General features: G+C 35.5%; 1 long non-coding RNA gene across 5 annotated transcripts in view; it reads left to right on the forward strand.

Moving 5' to 3' along the window:
• The window catches only part of LOC106730238, a 579,289-nt gene that overhangs the window by 518,771 nt on the left and 35,356 nt on the right, over window positions 1-25,162 (forward strand). The window contains exon 8 of one of the 5 annotated variants that reach the window (XR_004320691.1): window positions 14,417-14,442. The exons of the other annotated variants lie outside the window; for them this stretch is intronic. This is a non-coding gene — a long non-coding RNA (uncharacterized LOC106730238). The remainder of the gene's footprint in view (window positions 1-14,416; window positions 14,443-25,162) is intronic. 5 annotated transcript variants of the gene reach the window in all.

A 25,162-nucleotide genomic window follows, 5' to 3' on the forward strand; every position in this document is an offset into this window, starting at 1 on the left:
GCCTTCTGCTGTGAAACTATTTGTGGATTTGGTTTAAGCCCAAATACACAAACAGATGTTTTAATTAAAAGACCAGCCGTCTATAGAGCAAACATATTTTTTAAATTCCTTATTCAATTTAATTTTTCTTCTCTAATCCTCATTTTTCAGAACTTTTAAATTTTATTCTGATGAGTTTTTTTAAAAAAATACAGAATTCCTAAACTATGCTTATATATAGGTGTGAGAAAAATAGATAGGATTTAGCTCTTCGTTCCAGTAGACTTACTCATTTTTAAATAAATATATTTATATAGTCTAAGTAATAAGTATGTGTGCCTCAACACACGTTTGTGTATATATGGTAGCCTTAATGTAGTATTTATATTATTTATCAGAATAATTAATGTACCTGCCTACCGATTTCAACTCATATTGTTATAATCCTTTTTATTAGTGTACTGCTTAACTGTTTTGTTGAATTTAAAAATCTGGTGGTTCTTCTGTAAATCAGTAGTTTTTCACTTAGTGTATAGTCATTTTATGATTTTTACTTGTAAAAATTTTAATTTTCTACTCAAAACTGTTTTACAAAGCAACCTGTTTAAACTTCAGTTTCTGAAATCACATATGATTTGTTTTTGATCAAATATTGCAGTGAATTTATTTTCTAATAGTGGGTGAATGCAGTATTACAGATGGATATGAGTTGATATATATGAAAGTTACTTAAAATCTGCAAATAGTGTAGGAAAATGATATGTGCAAGACATAATCTTTTAAAAATTGCATCTATAAGAAATAGAAGTGAAATATTAGGAGGGAATAAATTACAGTCTTTCCTTCAAAGTCATGACTTACATAGGAATATCAACCACTATTATTCATCATTGTACAAAATGTGTGAAAACATTTGGATGTAAGGAAAATAGAAATGAGGTATACATACTAGAATGGAAGAGATAATATTATAATTATCTCTGGGTGATGGAAATGTCTTTCTATAAAACAAGTCCAAGAACATAAACTAGAAAACTGTTAAAATATTGGAATTAAAAGATAAATAAGTTCAATCAAGTTGCTGGATACTGTTGAGCAATGTTGATATGGTCAACTAGGAAAATGAGTCAAACTGAAAGTAGCAATCAAGCTTTGAGTCACATAAGAGGACAGTACAAAGAAGAGGCAAAAAGAGGCACCTGCTCCATCCACAGTGTTGCATTTTCCTCCACAGAGTGGCACCAGGTGAGAGTCAGAAAGATACAGCTCAGATAGAGAGAACTGTCCCACTGCCGAGGAGCCTGAACAAAAGACCCCTGCCTATTAAGGACTCATGGACAAGGGAGAAGGGAGAGAGGGAAAGGGCTAAAAGGGAAAAGCCACTGAGTGAAGGTAGAGAAAAATGCCTCAGCTGAGGTCTCCAATAAAGAACATTTGGTTGGGGACTACTGGAAAGTGCCTCAGCCGAGATCCCAGTAAGGAGGACCATGAGTGGAAGTCCCTGGACTAGGAATGCAGCTATGTTATGAGCATGGTTGAACCAGAGAGTGGGAGCTGAGTCCGTGATTGAACTTCCTCCCGAAAACAGTAATGCACTGGTTGTGTACCGAGCCTGGTGTGGGCAGGGCAGTGACCCCTCAAGAAACATGCCAGGTAGAACCTTGTAATTGCTTATGACCAGGCCTTAAAGATCGCACGTAAGTTTTGTGTCTTGAAACTGGGCTCCTCAGATAAAAGTTAAACAGTATATATGTGTATATATACAGATATGTGTGTGTGTGTATGTATATATGTGTGCACATATGTATAATATATAATATGTAATATATTGTTATATTATTGTATAATATGTGAATGAATATATAGTATTATGTATCATGTATATGTGGAGTAATTTAATCATTGGGATGGTCACAACTTTTCTCAAACTTCATGCCTTTAGAAAAATTTACTTTTATTGAAGAAACTTTTATAGTTCAGTTGTGCTCAATTTTTATTCTCTGCCAAGCTACTACATAACATACAATATATATTTTAGCACTTAATTAATTCATATTTTCATTATGAAGTATTTCAATACACTGAAAAGTAGGTGAATGCTAAGACGAACTCATGTACTCAATGTTAGGAAGTATCAGTGTGTCTTCTTTCTTTCTTGATTCACATTTTTAAATTAATACAATTTTATTATTACATAAGCATGAGTACAGGTGTACCATAGAAAGAAAGTACATATAAATGAAAATAAGAAAGTGAAAACATCATGGTTATATTATTCAAAGATAATTACCATTCTGAAAACCTTATTGTAGATGTTTACTTCTCCTTTACTATGTGTAATATATTGAGTTTTTCTTTTTCTTTATTTTTACCAAAATGTGATTTAATAGTATATTCTCTTTTGTAATTTGATTTTTTCTAAGTAATGATTTCCATTTCTTTGAAAATAAATTTTGCCTTAATTAATAGTTTAAACCAATATCCAATAACAACATCTTATTGTCATGCCACTCAAGTCTTCTCTGATCTAGCACTCCAGCAGAGTCCCTTTTATTATTTACATAAAATAATTAATTTATAAGTCAAATTAATTAAAATAATATTTATTAGATTCAGTAATATATTAAACATTATAAATATAAAAATATTGAATAATAGTATTTTAGTTAATTTAACTTTTAAAATATATGTAAAATTAATGTGCAATAGGAAGGAGTAAGAAGAGTGAAGAGAAACGAAGCAGAATTGGAGAGCAAGGTTAGTGGGCTGCTAGTTAAGATATGGTCATCACAGGACTTCTTCCTAAGGGATAGCGCTTGAGCAGTTATATTAATGCTATGTATTTTGAACTTAAAATATATGAGATTTTGCTCATGTTTTGATTTTTTTCCAACCCTGTGTTTCAGAAGATTTAAAATGAGGATATTTAGTTTGATCTCTAATACCCATAACTAATGTCATGAGATACTATTTTTAAAAACAATTTTAACACATATAAGAGAAAGGATAAATATTAGCCCCCTAGGACTAACCTGTAGGAACAGGGATTAGATCATCCTTGATTTACTTTATAAGAATGCATTTCATTACTTTAAACAGACTATTTTTATAATTTTGTGATTAAAGAATTAAAAGATACTATGTAAGGGTTTTTCTATTGTAAGGACATCAAAATGTGAATTTAAAAGGGCATTTTAAAAATATTAAAAAAAAAAAAAGGTTTTAAATGAATGCTTTTTCTATTTTCTATGTGTAATGCCTCAATATTTTAGGAGCAAAAAACCCAAATGTTCTTTTGCCTTATATAACAGCTCATTCATAGAACTAGGATGACTATTTGGAGCTAAAATAAGCTAGTGGTTTATTCTCAGTATCTAGTTGCCTTTAGCATCTTGTCCTATAGAAATTGGAGCAACTGAAATAAGATAAATTTCTTCTAAGAAGCATTGCAAGAACTTTCCTTGGTCGTAACTGTTTTGACATCTGTTTTCATTGGGAAAAGAAATGGAAGTCAGCTATCAGACACGCGCATTAGAGACTGGGTTAACATTTCCTGCAGGCAATGGAGTCCTGTTTCCATAGAAATAAAGTTTGGATTGTTGAAAATAGGAGACAGATTTTAAAACCAGTCTGTGCTTCTACTAGTGAAATATCGTGCAGATGTGTTTTCATCTTTGCAAGATAGGAGTAGTTGAATAATTCTATCTGATGAGCTTTCCAATATGGCCTAAAAGACTATGTGGGAGAAATAAAACTTCAGTAAATTTTGAGGAGAGGAGCATGAGCGTATTAGTCTACTAACAATGACATAGGAGGCCCATAATGCTTCCTGAGAGTCCAGAAACGTCAAAGCTTTCTGTTTATTGTATTTTGAAAGCTTTAATATATTTAGTCTGCGAATCACGATTTTGTCACGTGAGAAAGCTGGCAATTGAAAGCTTGAATTTAATTAAAAATAGGAGTATAAGTTAAAGAAGAAATCAAAAGAGAAATTTAAAGTACCATGAGAAAAATGAAAATGAAAACACAATATACCAAAGTTTATGGGACACAGCAAAAGCTAAAAAATAAAAGTAGTATAAGTATTTGCATCCCTTCTAAGATAGAAGTCAAACATTGACTGTATATAATCCTTATTTGATTGTTGATCTTGATATAGGTTGAAATCAGAGAATGCAATTGCAAATAATTTCTATCAAGTTTACTTCTGAATATTTAACATTATCTACTCTTTTATATGTACCTGTGTTTTGAAATGGAATCTTATCCAAGTTTGTTATTAGAGCATCAGTTTGGACATTTTTAATAGCCTATGGAATATTGGAGAATGGGAGAAGTAAATAAAGTCTCAAATTTTCCAAAGACTAGTGTGAAAGTAAGAGCAGAAGAGACAATAATCTCAAGTCTTTGGGCTTTGACTCTATACTCTGCTTTCTTTTTTTAAATTGAGATACAGCCAGTTACAGTGTGTCCATTTCCGGTATACAGCACAACATCCCAGTAATGCATATACATACATATATTCATTTTTATATTCTTTTTCATTAAAGATTATTATAGGATATTGATAGAGTTCCTGTGCTATACAGAAGAAACATTTTTTAAACTATTTTTATATATCATAGCTAACATTTGCAAATCTCAAACTCCCGAATTTATCCCTTCCCACCCCCTTTCCCTGGTAGCCTTAGATTGTTTAATACGTCTGCGAAACTGTTTCTGTTTTGTAGATGAGTTCATAGTATCCTTTTTCTCTCTCTCTCTCTTTTTTTTTTTTTAGATTCCACATATATGTGGTATCTTATGGTATTTTTCTTTCTCTTTCTGGCTTACTTCACTTAGAATGATGACCTCTAGGTCCATCCATGTTGCTGCAAATGGCATTATTTCATTCTTTTTTATGGCTGAGTAGTATTCCATTGTATAAGTATACCACAGCTTCTTTAACCAGTCTTCTGTCGATGGACATTTAGGTTGCTTCCATGTCTTGGCTATTTTATATAGTGCTGCTATGAACATTGGCGTACATGTATATTTTCGAATTAGAGTTCCCTCCAGTTATATATCTAAGAGTGGGATTGCTGGATCATATGGTAGATCTATTTTTAGTTTTTTGAGGAATTCCCCTACTGTTTTCCATGATGGCTGCACCAACTACATTCCCACCAGCAGTGCAGGAGATTTCGCTTTTCTCCACACTCTCTGCAGCATTTATCGTTCATGGACTTTTGAATGATGGTCGCTTTGACTGGTGTGAGGTGATACCTCATTATAGTTTTGATTTACATTTCTCTGATAACTAGTGATACTGAGCATTTTTTCATGTGCCTATTGGCCATTTGTATGTCTTCATTGGAGAATTGTTTGTTTAGGTCTGTCCATTTTTGGAATGGGTTGTTTGTTTTTTTGTTATTAAATTGTATGAGCTGTTTATATATTCTGGAAATTAAACCTTTGTCAGTCACATCATTTGCAAATATTTTCTCCCATTCTGTAGGTTGTCATTTTGTTTTGCTTATGGTTTCCTTTGCTGTGCAAAAGCTTATAAGTTTAAGTCCCATTTGTTTATTTTTGCTTTTATTTCTGTTGCCTGAGTAGACTGCCCTAGGAGAACAATACTAAGATTTATGTCAGAGAATGTTTTGCCTATGTTTTCTTCTAGGAGGTTTATCTTATCTTGTCTTATATTTAAGTCTTTAAGCCATTTGGAGTCTACTTTATACCCCATTTTAAATTATTTCACTGATATAAAAAATTGTAGATTTATCCATGGTTCTTCTTTATTTCATTTCATAGGATTAGGGGAATTATCGTAGGAAGCTCCCCAGAACTTTAACAAAGAAAAAGCATTTCCACAGCAATATTGGGTTTGTCTTGCACTAATTTCTCTTAAAACAAACAGTAGTCCAATTACTGTACTGTATTTCCCAACAGCCTACATTTGTTATCCTCTGAAAACATAAGTCATTCAGTCATTAATGTAAGTGACATTTTCTTTAACACTTGAGACCATGGAAAGTAGATCAGAATAACTGAAATTAATGCAAAATTATAACACTGTCAGCCAGTTAAATTTTCTATCCATACGTGGAATCATTCTGAACTTGACTTAAAGTCATTATGGCTCCCATTGCATGTTTGCTTAAAACAAACAAACATTTACTTATTTAGCTTATTTACTTAATTACAATGTTAGCTCTCAAAAATTCTTAGTAATTATAATTTCCCAAGAGGTTGTTTTAAATACTAGAGATGAGCTAATGTTAATGTAGGGAAAAATCCACAGCCGCATAGTATCAACAAACTTAATGTTTAGGATTCCTTTGGCGATTCTACTAGTAGGGATGTGATGTTCCCATCATTTTTTTTTGGGGGGGGGGTAATTAGTTTTATTTATTTTTATTTATTCTTAGAGGAGGCAGTGGGGTTTGAATCCAGAACCTCATACATGCCAGGCATGTGCTTTATCACTTGAGCTATATCCTCCCCCCAAGAGATGTGATGTTGATAAGACCTCCCACTGTGTTTCCCAGTGCTAACCCAATCCAAAATTATTAGACTTTCAGGGAGGTTAAGGTACACGGAGTAAGCCTATGGCTTTGGGATTTAAAAGTTACAGAGAAGCAGAGGAGAGTAGTTTATGGTTGGAACCTGCATAACATTTCTGTGTCTACAACTGGAGCTATCGCAAAGAAACATCTCTGGCACTCTTTGTGGGGAAAACTAAAAGGTATTTCTCCACTCTCTTTTCTTCACTAACGTACTTCTGGATCTTTTTCAAATAGTTAATGCTTTTCAAGCTCATGCAGTCTTCCAAATGATAGGTGATAAACAATGCCAAATGAAAGAGATAACCAAGATCCAGGAGGAAACACTGAAATAGGTCTTTAAGTGACATTTTTCCTCATTATACTTTATTAGATGAGTCTTAGTATTTGATTTAAAGCCCTAAATGAACTACTCTCTGCCTAGCTCACTGAAATTGTCTTCTGCCATTATTCTTGGACATTCTAGAGTTTCCATTTACTTGCTTATTCAAGAAATAGATATGACCATATACAAAGCCAGGTGTGTAGGATACAGTGCTGAACAAAGCAAAGTCGCTATCCTAATGGCATTTATTTTCTTGTGTGGAGGGTGGGGTGGGTCAAGATACAAATTAACATATAAATGACCAAATAAGATAATCTCAGATAGTGGTAAGTGCTAATAAGGAAATAAGTAAAGGATAATTAATGAGTTGTTGGACTGAAGAATGGACAACAGGATGTGGGCTCTTCAGGGAGATGCTCTATGAATAAAATCTGAATAATGAAAAAGAGGCAGTCTTGGGGGGTGTGAGGAGGATTTATGGAAAGAGAATGAAAGCAGAGAAAAAGTCCTGAGATTGGAATGATGTTGCTGCATTCAAGACATAGCAAATAAAAAAGCCCATATAGCTAAAGTATAATTAGGTCTGAGAGTTGGAAAGACACATGTCATGTAGATACAGGTGTATGATCATGGAAGTTAGCATCAGCACGGTCTGAAAGCTTATTCTTGGTCCCTACTCCAGACCTACCAAAGGAGAATCTGTAGGGCTGGCCCAGATGATTTTTATGCATCCTGAGGTTTGGATTAGCATTGGTATATGTACAGTTCCAGGAGTGATAATTTAGGTGGTGGTATGAATTTTAGAATTTAGTCTAATTTAAATACAAACTCTTTGAGAGAAGCTTACTGCAAAAACAATGTGTAACTTAAAGGAAAAAACTCTCTGGTTTCTATTTAGAGGGAAGAATGGAAGGAGAGAGACCAGTTTGGAGAATATTACAGGATGGCAATTGAGAAATGATTTTGACTTGGACTGGCTTGAATTCAGTGATGATGATTTTAAAAAATTATTTATTTTTCTCGAAGAGTTTGTATGATGATTTGGATGTTGGGTAAAAAAAAAAATTAAGAACAAGAAATACTTAAGCCCCTGTAGTTAATTGGATTTTTACTGAGATGGAAGTAATTGGAAAATGAATAAGTTTGGTGGAGAAAAATGCAGGTAATGAAGAGTTTAATTACAGACTTTTTAAGTTTGAGAGGACTAATACAGTATATGAAGAATGCTTACAACTCAACAATGAGAACTTAACAACAACCTGATTTTTAAAAGAGGAAAAGATCTGAATAGACATTTTACCAAAGAATATATATGCAAGGCAAAAACACATAAGGAAAAATGATTCAAATCATTAGCCATTAGGCAAATGCAAATATAAACTAAAATGATATGTCACTACCTACTACTAAAAAAAGACTAAAAATTCTTCTTAGAATGGCAATTCTAAGTTTCAGTGAGGATATGAAGCAAATGGAATTCATATATTTTTGGTGTAAAAACAAAACTTCTAAAGAGAAGAATGAAATTGTCTTTGAAGGAAAAAAAAGTGAGAATGACATTAGACTTCTGACAAAATACGCTAGAATAATTTGAAATAACTCCTTTGAGTCAAAATTATTTAAACATAAAACTTTATTATATTTAGCCAAATGGCCAATTCAAAGTTGTAACCATCAACTATAAAGACAGATTTTTTAAACACACAGGCATTCAGAAAATGTAATATGTACAGTCCTTTTCTGAAAAAGAAAATTACTATTTGTAGTTTAGTAAAACAGAAAGAAAAGGGATTCCAAAAACGTGGAGGGTAGTGCTTCTAAGAATGACTCAGATCAGCAGTAAGATCAAATCCTATGGTGACAGACGTGCTACAGGCTGGTATTAAATTAGTCCAAAGTATGTGTGGAAGGCAGAGAGCTCCATAAGAAGATCCTAAGGAAGAGAATGTGTAGTGTCATCAAAAACTTGCCTTATATTAGCCAGGAGATTCTATACAAAGAGGGGTGGAGTAGAGCAAGTAGTTCCTTTTCACTGTGATTAAGAGGAAATGTACAAATTGGGCATCTGAAAACCAGAAAAAACCAGTTATGTGGCATTATCAGTTGCATGTAACTGTTTTCCTTGATAACATTTGGTAGGTTAAAACTTAAAGAATAATTATCATAGGTTGCCCTTCCTACCATTTCCTCCTGACATTTTCTAGTAATAGTCTTGTTGAGCAGCATATCCTTAATGACATAAAATAACATTTTCTATTTTCTATTTCTATTTTCTATTTTAGGTGTCCAATTACAGTACTCAATTCCACAAGAGATAATATGTAATAGCAATATTTTAAATTTTTGAGCAAATTTATAGATAAAACTAGGAAGGTAATTGTTATAGAATAAAATACCAATGATATAACATAATAGTAGTAACATGGGGATAAAGATGATATTAATCAGGACTGAGAGAAGCATTAGTACACATACAAGTGTATGTATATGCATCCATTATGTACATACTATATATAATATATTAAGGAACTGGCTGAGCAAGCCAGAAGTCCAGGCATTGGGCAGTCAAGAAGGGAAGACTGGATGAGCATGAGCTGAAGTTTGGAATCTCTTTATTGCGTTTTAGTAAGAGCCTTATGTAGATATATCATAAGGTAACCATCACAGTATCTTTGGATCATCTTTGTCATATTGATTAGAAAAGCAGCCTGCTTGTGAGACAGTTTTTGAAAGTGAAACACCCATTAGAATATAGTCAGTTGGAAATATGATTTCTTTATTCCATAAAGAGATTTCTTTATTTTGAAATCACTGGACTATGTCTCTGTAGTTTAAAGCAGAGAAAGAGATGGTAGAGTGATGGAAACTACCAGGGCAATTACTGATACTGAAAAATAAGCACCATAAAAATGTAAAATTCTAATTTGGCTATCGGAACAGCTCCTTAGCAGCTATTCACTCCTAATCAGCCTCAAGTTGTAATGAATAGAATAATAAACACTATTAGAATAATTCACTATTCATCAAGAATAATAAACCACTTAAAATAACAAGGGTAAAATAATAACCCAGTGCTTAAATTATGGGGAAAGACTGGGAAGAGGGGAGAAAGGGAGATTCTCAGAGGAGTTGAGATTATTGCGGTTGTGAGTTACTGAGCTCCCCTAATGTACTGAGTTCGATACTGACCTACTCCACTCTCTACACCCGCATCCTGCTCAATATTGCTCACGGTGGTTTGTAGACCACCTGTATCAGACTCACCTAGAGTGCTTGTTAAGGCAGAGAGGGAGAGGGGGCCAGAGAGAGAGAGAGATTGATTTCCAAGGCTCCACTCTAACTGGGATGATTCTCATTTGTAAATCTATCAACTATTCCCCCTTGATGCCATTTGCTTCTACTGTCCTTTCCACCTAGAATGCACTTGATTTCTAAAATCACCTGTTAAAAGTCTACCCATCCTTTAAGGCTCATATCAATAGCTGTTTCCTTCTTTACCCTTCTTGAATCCAGTTCCCCACCTACTTACCCACCTTGGTCAAAGTGGAAGTAGAATTTAGAGAATCTTAGCAATGAGAAGAACTAAAGATTACTCAGTTCAATTCTTTGTTTACACATGAAGAATATAGAAGAGAAAATCTTAAGAAGTTAAAGGAAAATCTCTTTCCAAACAAGCAATATTAAGGTTCTCTTAAAAGGGGAATTAAATAGACTTATGTAATAATGATTAAATTACTATTACAGAGATAGAATAAAATAGATTTTTTTCAAATGGATGGAATAAAAAATAAGTCAGCCAGAGAAAGACAAATACTGATCTCTTTTATATGCAGAATATAAAACAAACAAACAAGCTCATAGATACAAAGAACTACAGAGAACAGATTGGTGGTTGTCAGAGAACAAGGGTGAAGTGTGGGAGACGTGGGTGAACTGGTTTTTTTTTTCTTTCTTTAGTTTAAATAACTTGAATTAAAAAAATAGATATGACTTTCAATAAGAGATACACAGATATAGAAATAATTATGTTTGATTATCTTCACTGCTATGTTGAAAAGGAATGTGAATACTAGAATGTGCTGGAGATACAGGAGGGAATTTTAGGTCCTTTTCCAACCCTGATCTTCTATGGATCAGTATTTTTCCGTTTTAGAACTGGCTCCCCTTTCGGTAATGGTGCCAGTCAATTGACTGTTCTGTGATCCACTTTCTAAGTTGAACATGTTATATATATATTTGTGCTGCCTGAATGAGAAATTGCATACATTAATGAGGTGATTTCAGCAGAGCATTTTGAATAATGTGTTCTGAATGAATGTGTACAAATATGAAATACTAGTAAAATCAGTCTACTCCTCTCCAAATATTTGAGTTTCTTTAAGCAAACCTTGTAGTGAAAATAGCTGTATTTGAAGAACGTTTGCCTCCTTTTAATTATATCATATTTGTATTCCTGAAGAGATACATGATTTAGAATTCACTTAGGTATTTATATAATATTTGATAACTCTGTTTATACAATACATGACAACTGATGATATATTTCTTTAAAAGAAACAGATAATTTTATCCAATGAAAAGCCTCACCCTCTGAGAAGCAGGAAACTCAAGTGTTTTTCACGTGGCTCAGTATGTAGGGAAGAAGTACATTTACCAGATTGTTCTTTGGATGCAGCTTTGATAGGAAAAGCAAACAGCTTCTTTTGATGGACTTAATGAATTAATCAGTACTAATTTCTGCACAGTTTAATCCACATGAACTATATAAAAATATTACCAAAGGAAGAACTTACAGTAGTTTTAAATTAGGAAATATCTCCCATGCTCAAAACTGTTTCAAATACCAGTCTTACTGCAAATTCTCATCTACTCTCTGTTCCTGGTAAACTCTTGCAACTCTTGCATGAAAGTGTCAGGAAAAAATGTATTTCCAATAATGTTGTAGTGAGTACGTGAATTTCAAAATACGTGAATTTCATCCCGTGGTAATAAGATGAAAGCTTTTTTGCAAACAGAGCAATTAGATATCAACTAACAAATGTTATCATCAGAGGTTAACATCTGATATGACCTAATAAAGAGAAACAGATAAACTTTTATAGAAAATAGATTGAGCTTTAATTTTATTCTGAAAAAAGTATGCTTTATTTTTTTAAGAAATTCATTGGCTGAAGCCCTGAGCGATAATCCTGTGAAGTTATGCTCGTAGCTGTTGTGAAAAATGTCTGCCCCCCAGCTTCTTTTTGTCCAAATCCATTTTTAGCTAAACAAGTCTTCATCTGGATGAAAATCTGCATACTGGGTGCTTTATCATCACTGTCTCCAAATTCCTAAAAGTGCCTTTCATCACTGTTAGTTTATATGGGAAATTCATATGAAGATCATTCTGGAAATTCAAACACCCAAAAGGGACATATCTACAAATAGAGACAAACAGAACAGGCACTCACCTTTCCTTCCTTCCCTCTCTTCCCTCTCTTCCCTCTCTTCCCTCTCTCCCCTCTCTCCCCTCTCTCCTCTCTCTGTCTTTCCCCCTCTCTCTGTCTTCCCCCCCTCTCTTTCCCTCCCTCTCCCCCTCTCTCTCTCCCTCTCCCCTCACCTCCTCTCTTCCAGAATACTGTGTGCTATTGTGTTGTCCAGAAGGAAGAAATTTACCTCTGCCCTTTTAGGTTATTTTGACTCATCAAAAAATTAAATTGACATGAGATAGATTAACAGGAGAAAATCAAACAAAATTGTAATAACATCTATACGGGGAGAGACCCAGAAAAACTGAGTATTTCACCAAAATGGTTGAAACGTTCACCTTAAGTACCATCTTCAGCTAAAAACAAAAGAGAATGTTAGGAGTAGTGATTCAGGACTTCAGAGGAGAGGAAGGCAATTCTCATGGAGATGGAAAGCAAATGTTTGGTAAAGAAATGTTCCCCAGGCCATGCAAAGACAATGGGACACAGAGGAATTTAACAAACTTGCTAGGTTCCTCCTAGTTCATACTACAGATGCTTACAATGATAGCTCCCTCCCTGGAACAGGTTCTCTGTCCTCATTCTTTAGGCAGTTAGGGGAAAGGTCAAAGTTTCTTCCAGAGTCTTTTAGGCCTTGATTGTCTTCAGCTTGAAGTAATCTGTATGCCAAAGTGACATTTTGTTCCCCTAACAGTGTCGTCTAAATGCAGTCAGAAGGAAAGGATGGAGCTCCAAGGAATAAGAGCAGTACCTCTAGCCAACCAGTACTTTAGGAATAGCAGGAGTTTGAGGGCCAACCTTTTTGGATTACCTGCTAGGCTAAACTTCTTTGAGAACTATTTTGCCTAGTCAAAGATAAAGCTCTGTGGGATAAATAAGCTAAATCTGTCTGGGGTGATTTCACTGGGAAAGGGATTTGAACTGGATCCAGAGATATCAGTAGGATTTTGATAAAAAGGAAAATGTAGGCAATCTTATAGAGAAGAAACATTTTCATATGCAAAGAAGAATAGAGAAATTTCATAAAATTCAGTGGTTAAACTCTTGTATGTGTGGTGCTGAGTGGCAGGAAATGAGATGGCATCCAATCAGGAAGGGTTTATTTGGGATTAGCAAAGAATTGCAGTTCAGGGTTTGCAACGATAGTGAGCCATATGCAAGTTCCTGCACAGGGGAGAAGGAGAACTCTTTTTAGAGGGGAGAAGGAAGTCAGGAGGTCTACAGTAAACAGAGTCCCTGGCTTGTCATTGGCTGACTTGTTGCTAGGGAAGAAGAGGTCTTTCTTCTTCCTGTTGGCCTCTGCTGTTGCTGCATGAGAGCTACCCTGCTGAAACCCCAACTCTCATAGAGGTTTATGTTTATTAATTTTTTTTCTGAATTCAACACATTTTTAACATTCCATTGATTTAACATAAGGATGTAAAACGGATATTTCAATTTTAAGATTCTGATATTCGAGTCTCACTTCCATCTTTGACCTTAAAGAAACTTTGCTAATACATTGAATGAATGCTTGCAAAAATGTTTTAAAGAACTCCATCAAATTCAAAGAAATGAAATGTAAGGCATTTTAAAAAGGATAACTTTGCTGAGAGAGGAGGCAGGGTCAGAGTTAACTCATTTTGGAACATGTGCTGACCAGGCTGAGTTGCTTGCTAATCTGGAAGTCTTTCATATAAAAGCTTGTCAGTATTCCACTGCCAGGTTTAAGTTTAATGTGTTGGGTTTTGTTTTGTCTTATTTTATTTTATTTTATTTTTTAATTTAAGTATAGTCAGTTATAATGTGTCAATTTCTGGTGTACAGCACAATGTCCCAGTCGTGCATATACAAACATATATTTGTTTTCATATTCTTTTTCATTAAAGGTTATTATAAGGTATTGAATATTGTTCCCTGTGCTATACAGAAAACATTTGGCTTTTTTAATCTATTTGTATGGACAGTGGCTAACATTTGCCAATGTCAAACTCCCAAATTTATCCCTTCCTACCCCCTTTCCCATGGTATCCATAAGATCGTTTACTATATCTGTGAGTCTGTTTCTGTTTTGTAGATGAGTTCATTAGTGTCCTCTTTTTTTCTTTTTTTTTCAGATTCTACATATGAGTGATATCATACGGTATTTTTCTTTCTCTTTCTGGCTTACTTCCCTTAGAATGATAATCTCTAGGTCCATCCATGTTGCTGCAAATGGCATTATTTTATTCTTTTTTATGGCTAAGTAGTATACCATTGTATAAAAGTACCACAGCTTCTTTCTCCAGTCATATTTTCCCCTTTTGATCAGTATCTTTCTCTGAAAGCATTGCTAATCAAGACTCAGGTTTTCTGGTATCAGCAGCGTTTTGTCCTGCAGTGCCAAGAATGGACTTTCCTGGGTGTAATGTCTCATGTCAGAGGGTAAGTGCACAGATTATAAACCTATTGAGGTTACAGTTGAGTAACAAGGAGAGGTAGGAAGGACAGTGCTTAGGCACTTTGGATCTAAACTCTATATATTATCAAGATCACAAACAGTGGAGGTCATCTGAAGTGTTACATTATCTTCAAAGATTTGGCAGCCAACTTACAGCAGGCCTGGTCTGGATACCCTGGGAAAGCTGTCTCATCAGATATTGTCTGCTTCGTTTCTGGGAAATCTTTACTTTCAGGTCACCAGATGATGTGCAGATTCAGTCAGGTCAGTGCTGTTTTTTGATGTGTCACATGAATCCCAAAATCCATTTCCTGGAGTTTGGCAGCACAAGGGTTTATTAGCCATGGGCCTCTCCAGCAAGACTGCAGAGAGTCCTTATGGAGGTATCTTGTCTAATGGATGAAATATCCAGTTTGCAAGGTGTAATGCTTAACAGCTTTGTCCCTGAGAGCACATGGGAAAGGTGGCTCTGCCGAGTATCTTTTAGCAACTAGGCCTTTGCAATGTTGAAATCTCTCTCCTTTTATCAGTTATGGGTTAAAGGAGGCAGGATCCAAGTGCACTGAGCATCCCTTGACTATCTCAAAGGGAGGGAGTTTATGAGTTTATGTGGATCTGAGATTCAGAAGGACCTATGACAATACTTTTGGCCAAAATATTTGGAGGGCCTCTAAAATTTTGCCAGTTGAGTCTTAACAATGCCATTAGTGTGTTTGACTAACCCAGAGGATTGAAGGTGGTAACTGCAGTAAAATTCTTGTAAAAGTGGCCAAATGGAAAAGATCTTTTGAAGCACCTGACCAGTAAAATGGGTTCCTCAGTTACTGTGAAGTTCAAGAGGAGCTCCCCAAGTAGGGATATTTTTCTTTTCCAAAAGGACTTTAGTCACAGAAGAGGCTGTCTGTCTGCAAGGGAAGGCTTCAGTCCAGTGTGAAAACATACAGACCACGACTAAAACATATTTATACCCATGAGACAGAGGAAGTTGTCTGAAATCCATTTGCCAGACCTTGATGGTCCATTAGGCAGTTTTAAATGTCCAGGAGCCGTATGAACAGCCTTCCTTGGGTTGCATTTCAGATCAATGGGGCGAGTGAGATAGGCATTTTTTGTGGTCTTGTTGTTTCCCCACCAACGTTGGTTCATGAAGGCTGTCATTCTGTCAGTAGACCAGTGGTTTAATGTATATGGTTTAGTGATAAGGAGCAGGAGTTTTAGCATCTTCAGTAGGACTGGGTTGTTATTTGGTCAGAGATTTCTCTTTTTATCAAACAATAATTGTTAAATTTCCAACCTTGTTCCTTTTTGAGGCCAGTTGTTGGGCTTCTTTAGTCAGTTTTTTTTTCTAAGTTATCATTTGGGCAAATATACCACTGGACCATGACAGAGGTTTGGCTGCTGTTGGTTCCTTTAAGGGCAGCATTCTTTGTGGAAATGTCAGCAAGTTGATTCTCCTTAATTTCCACAGAGTCCAGTTTAGAATGCCCCCAGAATCTTAGTAATAGCTAAAACAGCAGGTTAAAGTATTGGATCCAGTAATTCCTGATCATCGGGGCCATTTCTATTTTATTTCCACTGGAAGTAAGGAAGCCATGTTCCTTTCACAACATTCCAAAACCACGAGCTACTCTGGAAGCCCATTTACTGTCAGGATAAATATCGACAGTTTTGTCCTCGGCTGAAGTACAAACGTGTGTAAGCTCATGTCACTTAACCTGTTGGGCTGAAGTAGCCATATAGGTAAAGCTGTTGCCTCAACAGTGTCAAAGGGAGTTGCAACAGCACAGTCAGCACGGTATTTGCCATTGTCACATTTTAAATAAGAACCATCAGTGAGCCATGAGAAGTCAGTGTTGCTCCAAGAATTTCCTGTAGACCATCATAAGGAGGCAGGAGCTGATCTGTCAGTGTTCAGCAGGTGTGAGGGACTTTACCAGTGACAGTGCGGGGAAGAGTAGCAGGGTTAAGGAGATTACAGTGTAAAAGAGTTGTGTGAGGAGCGGTTAATAAAAGGAATTCCCTGTGCTGTACAGTAAGACCTTGCTGTGTATATTTTATATGTAGTAGTTAATGTTTGCTACTCCCAAACTAATTTATCCCTCCCAGTTCTTCCCCCTTGGTAGCCGTAAGTTAGTTTTCTATGTCTGTGAGTCTATTTCTGTTTTGTAAATAAGTTTATTTGTGTCATTTTTTTTTAGATTCCACGTAATAGTGATACCATATGGTATTTGTCTTTTTCTAACTTACTTTGGTTAGTATGGTAATCTCTAGATCCATCCCTGCTGCTGCAAATGGCATTATTTTATTCTTTTTTATGGCTGATTAGTATTCCATTGTGTATATGTATACACACACACACACACACACACACACACACACACACATATATATATGCTTCCACGTCTTGGCTATTGTAAATAGTACTGCTGTGAACTTTGAGGGTACATGTGTCTCTTTGAATTAGTTTTCTCCAGATATATGCCCAGGGGTGTATTGCTGGATCATATGATAATAGAGGATGCTGGATCATCTATTTTTTAAGGAAATCAAGAACCATCTAGTTTTTTAAGGAATCTCCATTCTGTTTTCCTTAGTAGCTGTACCATCTTTTTTTAATTGTTTGCCTCAGTTAATCTTAAAATCTTATTTTGCAGAGAGGCAATCTTAGACTCCTGATAACATTTGGAAGCCTTGAAATACCAATCAAAATAGGTATTCCATTCAGTTCTGGAAATTGTAGAACTGTGATCATTCATTTTAAGAAAGTAAGTTCGGAGATTTCAAAAGTTCCAATGTGGTCATTGATATTCTACATTGCCTTTGCTCTGGTTGGTCCATTTAGTTAGAAGTGCACATGAGCAAGGATCAGTTTTCATACATAAAATCAACCAGAGTTCCTGTGGGGAGGAAAGGAAGGGGCACATCATCAAAATATTTAGACAACTGGGATCCCATTTCCCAAAGGTTTTTCTCTGGAATAAAAGAATAATTTTCAAATAGTCTAAACAGCTTAGAGCTAAAACAATGTAAACAGCTCAAATAGCTCAAACCACCTGCAGGCTCAGTACTAGCCAGTTCTAAGGGAGCAGCTTGATCCCAGAGGAGCCAGGCTGATGGCTTCTTAGCTCAATGCCCATAGGACAGCCCCTGTTCCCAAAGGAATAGACCAAAGGCTGAACCAGTCCAGTTGGAACAGTCTGATTTCAAACCAGACCAAAATGCCAGGTGATTACTTGGATACAGAATAAGATCTTAACCAGAAAAAAAAAAAAAAAAAAAAAAGAAAGAAACCTTAAAATAAATCCTGAATAAAGCCTAGAGAACTTCAAAATACAAAAAGGGCATAAGGTCAGACCCAGGAGAAAGATGTACCTTCAAACTCCAAGGTCAGCAAGAAAAGCAGTGAGCAACTATGAACTCAGTGTGGATACAACACCTGTTTATACACCAGGCCCTGAGTTGAGGGGGTCTGCTCTGGATTCTTGAATAGGCCACCAAAATGTTGACCTAAAATAGACTGCCAGTTATTTCTCCAGGGAAAAAAAAAAGCTTTATTCAGGATTAGCATACAACTGCAGTTTAGGGTCTGCAACCACAATGAGTCATGTGCAAGTCCCCAACTCAGCAAGGAAAGGAGAAGTCTTACACAGAACAGAAAAGGAAATTTAGAGGACTATAATAAACAAGAGTCCATGGCTTTTCATCAGCTGAATTGTTGCCTGGAAAGAAGAGGAGTCTTCCTCTTGGGCTCTGCTATCATTACAGAGCCTGAGAGCTCCCCCTTCTGTCTCTGGACTCTATTTGAGGTTTTTGTTTGTTAGTTTGTTACAAAAGAAATCACTGGCTTCTCTCTCACACGGCCCTCAAATCTCTTGCGGATGCCTCTGTTTTTGCTGAGTCCATTGGGAACCCAGCCCACAAGAGAGTTCAGAGAGCGTAATTTGCATCGTCACTCTGCCAACAATCTGGATGGAGAATTGGGAGGTCGTTTGTCTTAGGCTCCTCTTTCTTCTCACACTACACTGTTTTCCAAGATGATGCCACTCATGCTTTGGCATCTGGACTATTTCTACAACCAATTTTTAGTGCAGATCTCCAGGTAAGTCATCTCCTTTGAGCCACAGACCTGTACATGGTAGAAACAGATATTATACACTTCATATCACATTTGTAACCACTTTCATCTGTACTTTATTAATTTTTTTAAACAACTGTCAACAAAAAGTCTCAGACAAGTGGAAAATTTTTCTTTTCCTACCACTGGAAAGAAAAAGTCTGTTCTGTGTCATAACACTAGTTAGTATAAAGTCATAAATTGAGATTATTCAATTCTAAGATCTATGGATTAATCTACATACTCTGTTCTGTGCAGCAATGTCTGCAAAGTTTGTGCCTGTATTCTCTTTTGTTTATCTTGCCCTTGCAAATATTGTTGGTTAAAAGAAAATCTTTTTAGGTACCTGGAAGCCAAAAATAATTTCTCTGTCTTATACAATATAACAGTAACTTTTATAATTATTTGTAACATTTATATTATTTTTTAATTAAAAATAGAACTACCATATTATCCAGCAATTCCACTTCTGGGTATTTATTGCAAGGAAAAGAAAATAATAACTCAAACAGATCTATGCACCCCCAGGTTCACTGCAGCATTATTTACAATAGCCAAGACGTGAAAACAACCTAAGTGGCCATCAACAGTTAAAAGAATAAAGAAAATACATACATATATACCATTTATATACACACATACACATAAATATACCATACACACACAGTGGAATATAATTCCACCATAAAAAGAAGAAAATTATCATTTGCAACAACACGGATGGACCTTGAGAGCATTATGATAAGTGAAATAAGTCAGACAGAGAAAGACAGATATCGCAGGATCTCATATATGTAGAATCTAAAAAACAAAACTAAAAAACCTGAACTCATACATACAGAGAACAGAATGGTGTTTTCCAGAGGGGAAGCTGGTTGAAAGGTGAGCGAAATGAGTGAAGGTGGTGAAAAGTACAAACTGCCAGTTATAAAATAAGTCATGGGGATGTAATGTACATCATGGCAACTATAATTAATACTATATCATAGACTTGAAAGTTGCTAAGACAGTAAATCTTAAAAGTTCTCATTACAAGAAAAAATTGTAACTGTGTGGTGATGGATAGATAGTAACTAGACTTACTGTGATGGTTACTTTGCAATATATACATTTTCAAATCATATTGTACACCTGAAACTAATATAATATTATATGTTAGTTTTTATCTCAATGAGAAAAAAATCAAGTTTCTAGTTGTCCAGTTGACATTTCTTCTTGGAAGTCTTAATCATAGCTTAGACATAATACATTCCAAAAGTTAATCCATCGTCTTCTCCACAAGCACGTCTTTTTCTAAACATTTTAAAATTATTTTCTATTGCTCTTGAAATTAAGATCAAAACCCTTACATGCCTTTAATGCACCATGTTACCTCTCAAGTCTTACCTTGATCTGGTCACAGACTTGCTTAAGTTTCTTCAGTAATGTGTGCTTCCTTTGTTCAAGCTCACCATATTTCCTGTAGCTTCAGACATTAGCTTTGCAAAGGCTGTTTGCTTAGTCTCCTTTTCCCTGCTCTTTACCCATTGCCTTAGTTAACTTGTACTCATCTTTCAGATCTCTCCTCAAAATTTATTTTCTCATTTCTCTAAAATCTCTGCTTGAAATAAAAAACTTTGTATGTTTTCTTTCATGGTAATTATCAATTTTAATTAAATTTTTATCTGATAATGTTTCTTCTCTCCTTCAAAAATATAATCTATATGAAGGCTGAATTTAATGTATTGAATCCCAGTAAACTAGTAAAGTAATTATCACTTAATAAAAATATTAAATGCATGAAAAAATTAATGAATAGTGTATATGACTGAGTAAGTTCTGGCCCTTGGTCGACACAGCTATCATCTCAAGCAGAATGATGAATGGTTTCTGATAGCATCTTTTTTTCTTGTTGGTTTATTTGCTATGAATTCCTGAGTTATTCCAGATAGTTAAGTTTGCTGGAATTCTGATTCTGTGAGCTCAATATACTCAAAGTATCAGTTTCTAAGTCATTATCCTGTCAAATAGTATAATAGTATTGTTTCTTTAATTATAAATCAACCCAGGTTAAAAGAATGAGAAGTCTTACCTATATAAATATGCTCAACATACAGCTACAAGTATATTGATGATGTCTATCTATTTAACTTTGATGGCTACTGAATTTAAATATGATCCTACATTTTGCTTCTATATAACCACTACTTGATCAATCACACAGTACAAAAAAGCTTGTTATAAAATTACATTATGGACTAAATCTTCAACTACCTAAGTGAAACAAAGATTTGGAAATATTTTCCACATAATTCATAAATCAATAAATTTTGGAATTGGAAGGCATATCATAAATGTGTACCTTGTTCACCTTGTAGATGAGGAAAATGAGATCTGTGAGTAGTTGAATACCTTGCCCAAAGTCACCCAACTATCTAATAACAGGTGTCTAGAACCAAAATTTCTAATTCTTAGTCTTTGGCTCTTTCTGCTGGATATTATCTTTTATCTAAAATTGTATTTGTGCCAGAACCACATGGATACTTGCCTCAATTCACTCTACCAGTTCTTGAAGCCATGATAATTTCATTTCTTATGTTTAGAACAAAGATTTACCCATTTGGCATACAAAACTGTAATCAGCAATTGTCAGATACACCTTAACTTCAGACCTATTAAGCTATTTAAAAAAAAATACCTAGTTGATTTATCAATTTTCAGCATACCTTTAGACTAGATTTTTCTTAAATGTGAATTTAGTGCTTAATAAGGGAGAAAGCACAAGTTTTCTGTCTTCAAGTACAGAACCCCTGAAAGAACTGAATGTCAGCTACATTTAGCTAATAAGATGACTTTGCAGGGCATTTTACATGAGATGTATAGAATGGGTATAGGTATGGGAAAACTAGAATGGGGTATAGAATGAGAGAAGAAATGAAATCACGATAAATCCAAAAAGCAACATGCTTCTATGATTGACAGTAAAATTGCTAGAACAACAATTCATCGTGCAAGTTAGTTTGCTTTCCTTGTGTAATGAAGTGGTTCAGGTACATCTAGAGCTTTCTTTTCTCTCGAAACTTCTTTTATCTTTCTTTTCATGTATGATTTTTAAGTAGATGGTAGGATATCCAAGAACTAGAACTAGATGGAAAATTCTGGAATGAGAAATAATAGCTTTAAAATATTTTGATATATTATTTTGCTTTTTGCTAGTTTTTATAGCCCTCTCATATAATTGAACCACTAAATGCAATGACTATAACATTCTTCAGCTACCGAGAAATAAGTCTGGTGATTAGATTAATATACTGTACCAGAGTTTATTTATTCAGCAGTAATGGAAACAGTAGGCATGAGGTTGTTGAGTTATACCACACAGTGGTTAAAGAGACACTGTACCCATAAAAAAAGAAACCAAGCATATTTTCTGCTTCCTATAGGTGAAAACCAATAGCAGGTGATTCACTGGTAACTGATCTCTTTCCCTAAGCCTTGTTAGATACTCAGTAATTCACAACTGTACATTTTGAGTAACAGGCAACAAGACTAAAACAGCAAGTGTTTCATTTGTTTTCTAGCCTGAGTCGAAACTAAGCAGCTCCACGCTGGCACAGCTTTGTGAAGAAACCTCTAACTTATATTGCTTCCCAAGGAGTCTGGAACTCCCTATGGATAACTGGGGTTTTGACATATAAAGAGAAAGACCTTATCGTCAAAGCTGGGGAGTCAAGCCTTCATTTTATAAATCAAATCAAATCAGACTTCAGAGTTTTCTTGGGAAATACATAAAATGCTTGACATTTCCAAAATGTACCATGGTTTTATTTTAAGAAGAGCTCTATAATGTTTTCTGGAATATTCCACATGCTGCTTTCCTTGCAGACAATCTTAAAGGTCCTGTGTGTGCATGTGCATGTGCATGTGATATTTATAAACAAGCAAACAGGTAGTGTTATGTGTGGGTGGGGGGATGAATGAGTAGATGGATGATAAGCAGGCTCACAAGGCTTTGGGGTTTGACTCCGTGCGGAGATGGTGGGTGTTAATAGTTCCTATTGTCTCCTGTGATATTTGTGCCTGTGTTGGATCTCAGACTCCTAGTGCCACTTGAGCTGCCCAAGGGCACGTGTCTGTACTGGAGCAGGCATTTGGAGAGATAAGGCTCAGTGAAATTACAGAGGTTATCTCTCAAACATGGTAGATATAGATTTCCTGATGCAAATTTGAGCTTCATCATTTCTAACTGCGTGATCTTAGGCAAGTTACTTGACCTTCTAGGCCTCTGCGTCTTCAGCCAGGTTAAGTAAATAGGCCCCTGGGAGAGAGAATAATGTGACTAGATGAAGGACTTTGTTGGTGGTTGACAGCAAATGTTTCCTGTGGAAGGTGGAATACACCTTCCAAAGTTTGTCTCAGAAATGCCAGGAGCTACACATTTTTTATGTACAGTTCGGATTCTAAATCCAAACAGAGAGTAATTAACATTTTTATTCTGGAAAATTTGGGGATAGCATTTTCTGAACACCTCCCATCATACTGTCTGGGATTCTTTCATCCAAGTCTAAAAGTGACCACAAGGAAGAAACACTTACCACGTGTCCTGTGAGGCTCAGGGCTGACGTCTTACTTCATGTCTGAGAATGTGCTTTTTAACATCATGTCTATTTATTGCTGTCCTTTCCTCTAATTAGCACTTGGAACTAGCCCCTGTTCAAGTAGAGGAAGCCTTAGCAAGGCAGTAAAACTCACCTTACTGTCCCATGCTCCAGTTCTTTTATTAAATTCTTCCCTCTCTGCGTCTTTTCCTGCTCCATTACGCCATTCTCACCAATGGCCAGATTGCTGGACACAGTTGCAGCAGTTTGTGCGCTGCTCACAGAGACCTGCCTAGGGGGTAGCTGAAGACAGAAATCCAGCCTGCGTGCTTCCTGCCAAGCAGTGTTCGCAGAAGGGCGGGCATGATTTTCCAAATTACACAATTGGGCAGAAGTAGGTCATAAGGCAGTCTAAACATCTTTGTACACTGATTGTGGGAGAGAATGACCAACAAATAAGCTTTCAAAATGAAAATTAAAAATAAATCTAAAATTCCAAAGGCTAAAAGAGGGCTAATATATGTATGTGTGTGTGTGATACACTTTTCCATTCTGTAGAATTACAGATTTTCATTTTTCATTATTCCATTCTGTTTCTCATAAAGAACCAAGTGAGGACTAGAGAAAGACCAAAAATCACAGGCTCATTTTAGCTAAAACCCAGTCTCTTGGGGCCCCTGCAAAATGTTAATTCTTATACATATCTAGTGTTTGATGAACATCAGCAGTGCTTGTGCAAGTTTCCTGTCAGACCTATGTATATGCTATAATGAAAGTAAAATATTTAAAGCTTTAGCTGGTGAGCTCGCTTCTTGAATTAACTGGTAGGAATCCCATAAAGTAACTTCACAAATCCATAAAAAGATGAAAATTAGGCCATTTAATATTTCAAAATATGATATTTGGCTTGCAGATAATAGCCTTTTAATTCAAGCCATGAAATCTCTTGCATAGAATCAAAGACTAATATCTGAAATTTCTTATCTTTGGCTGCATTTTTAGATTTTTGGAGCAGTGGTGGAAAGCATTTTAAGACTAATAGTTCTAGCAAATGGAATTCATCACTTCTACCTCACTCCTTGGTTTACAAGGCACTTTCCTCCAGCTGCAAGTAGAAAAGGGAAATTTAACCATAAAACATTGAAAGTCAGACTCAAGTGCTTAACAATTTAATAAAGATTCCTCATGCATTGTTGCCACTTTCATGGTCTGATACAGTGGTTTCAGAAAGAATGGGTTACACTAATGAAGGAAGTATACTGGCCAAGTTGCATGGGCCCCTTGACTCTATTTCATAGTCACAGATTAATGTGAAATGTATTCAAAGCGGAAACTGGCCTTTTGGCTCTGGACCTTTTCTTTTTTGTGCTTTGTGATATAGGTGTGGCAGAAGTGATTTTTGACACTGTTAATCTGCCATTTAACATGGGATTGCGAGACCTAAAAGGTGTCAAAGACTAAGACATTGTTTACAGCACAATGACAGGCACTTTGTATTTGGACGATGTATGCTTATCCACATACCTTCAAAAATTAATACAACTAAATCGGTAATGCAACAAAATATTTCCTTTTAAAGAAAAGTTGCCTTTGAAAGATGGGAGGAAAAACATCTCATCAGTCCTCTGTATGAATCTACTCCTTGTTACTGTGCAAAACCTTACATCTTCTTGCATTGGTGCTGTTAATCACATATGGTACTGCCAGTGGAGCATGCACACGTATTCAGTGG

Source organism: Camelus ferus, chromosome 6 (assembly GCF_009834535.1).
Source record: "Camelus ferus isolate YT-003-E chromosome 6, BCGSAC_Cfer_1.0, whole genome shotgun sequence".
NCBI classification, from domain to species: Eukaryota; Metazoa; Chordata; class Mammalia; order Artiodactyla; family Camelidae; genus Camelus; species Camelus ferus.